This window comes from Centruroides sculpturatus, unplaced genomic scaffold, assembly GCF_000671375.1.
Source record: "Centruroides sculpturatus isolate CEXI.00-Female unplaced genomic scaffold, Cexi_2.0 scaffold1559, whole genome shotgun sequence".
In the NCBI taxonomy this organism is placed as follows: Eukaryota; Metazoa; Arthropoda; class Arachnida; order Scorpiones; family Buthidae; genus Centruroides; species Centruroides sculpturatus.
The window spans coordinates 167,837-170,170 of NW_019386184.1; positions in this window are offsets into that span (position 1 = coordinate 167,837).

Consider the following 2,334-nt stretch of genomic DNA (forward strand, 5'->3'; position numbering starts at 1 on the left):
GTGCACAAACGCAAAGCTTGATGGTGGATTGGATCCAGCATCCGAAGAGTAAATTCTCGCGCAGTGCCATAAACAATGCAACCGTAGTCCAGCTTAGAGCGGACAAGGGCCCTATAAATCCTGAGCATCGAAACTTTGTCTGCTCCCCAGGATGAGCAGCATAGTACCTTTAAAAGGTTTAGAGATTTTAAACATCTACTCTTCAGGTTGCGCAAGTGTAGCAAAAATGTCAGTTTTTGTCAAAATAAACACCCAAATACTTAATCTCATTCACTATTGGGATTTTAACCCCGTTTAGGTAAATTTCCGGATCCAAATAAAAACCACGCCTTCGACAAAAGTGGATGCACAAAGTCTTCTCCATGTTAAAACTAAAACCATTAGTCTTGGACCAATGGTCTATACGATTTAGGGAGGTTTGTAGTTGTTTCTCAATAAAACTCATGTTGCTAGACTGGCAGAACTAAAAGTCATCCACATACCAAGAGTGCTTCACACTAGGGGGAAGACAGTTAGCTATGCTATTAATTTTAATTAGAAACAGAGTAACACTCAAAATAGAGCCTTGAGGAACACCTTCTTGTTGCGTGAAAGGCCTAGACAAAGTGTTGCCCATCCTAACTTGAAATCTTCGATTCTGCAGAAAGTTTTTTATAAAAATCGGCATTTCAAAATTCGGCAATCAAAGTTCTGGATTTTACCACGAGATGCCACTAGTATCGTGACATTCAGATTGCCTATACCTAATACTGTACGGTGTCTTTGGAATTTTCTTTTGTCAATATTTTAGTTTTAAACTCATCCCTTATCATTGGTTTTGAAGTATTCTTACTACAGTTGTTGCTAAAAAATCGCTATGGAGAATATTACTGCATTCAATGACATAGAAAATTCTTGTTATTATTGCTATAAGCCCTTCTCCTCAAAAGGAAATATTAACAAGCATGTAAGATTAGTTCGTAAGCAAGTCATTGTGGAAAAAAAGACTATATTCTGTCACGAGACCTCATGTTCTGAAGGATTTTTTTACTTCTCATCAGTTATGAGAACATTTGGAGAAAGCAATGGATTTGCCTGTGAAGTTGAGAAGCTTGAATTCAAAAATATGAAGGATAAGTAAATTCTGTTCTGAAATCTTAAAAATGCTGTATTTAATTAATATGTCTAAAAATAATAATTTTCATGAATGTTAACAGCTCATTCAGTAGTAAATAAAAGTATTATGTATTTGACAGATTTCTATGAATGGAAAGTGACAGAGAAATTAAGAACCAACTCTAAATATTCTGCACCTTGTGGGCCTTGCACAAAAAAATCAACAGGAGAAATCAAATATTATTTCTATTATATAACAGGACTAAATATATAACTAAATATATAATAGAACTAAATATATAACTATAATAGAACTAACTATAATAGAACTAAATATATAACAGAAAAATAGAACTAAATATATAACAGGACTGGAAGAAAACTATATGAAAAGCTACAGAGTAAACGACCTAACAGATGTCTAGAATCCTGTAAGATTCAAGATCACTGCATCTCAGCAATGAATGTGCTAGTACAGCGGTTCCCAACCTTTTTTCATTAGCGTACCCCGTGACATGTCATATCTCTAGATTGTACCCCTCATTTAAAAAATTTAGTGAGTACCCGTATTGTTAATTTTACATATTGTAACTTTAAATTAAAGAAAAAAAGTAAATGAAAAAATGTATAATAATGTTGTGATTGTTGCAAGGAACAAATTTTACCTAATAATTTTTTAATACTATTAGTTTGTGATACATAATATGTATATTATTTTTTCTGCCATAATGACTAACTTTTTTCTGTACCCTTAAACAACCTATCGCGTACCCCTACGGGTACGCGTACCACAGGTTGGGAATCGCTGTGCTAGAAGAAAGAAATAATGTACAAGTAACTTACATCAAACTTCATTATGGTTATGATTGCACACTTGGACATAACCCACTACTTAATGAAACAACACAGGAAATAGCAGGTACTGTAATAATTTTGGAAACATTAAGTACCTTATATTACATAAACAAAGTAGTACTTAGGGTCATATCAACTTAAAATTGTCATTCCCATTTGCTTTAATATGTACAGAAACTGAGTATACACATCTTTTAGACTGAGTGTCTCATTTCCTGTTACATTTTTCTTTGATTAGATTTCTATAAAATTCACATAATTCTCATTTTTAAGTGAACAGTTAAATATTAAATTCATTACATTTTGTGTTGAGACTAAACACCACCATATGATCTTGGAAAAATATTCAATAATTATTAATATCAAAAATATATATAAATAACA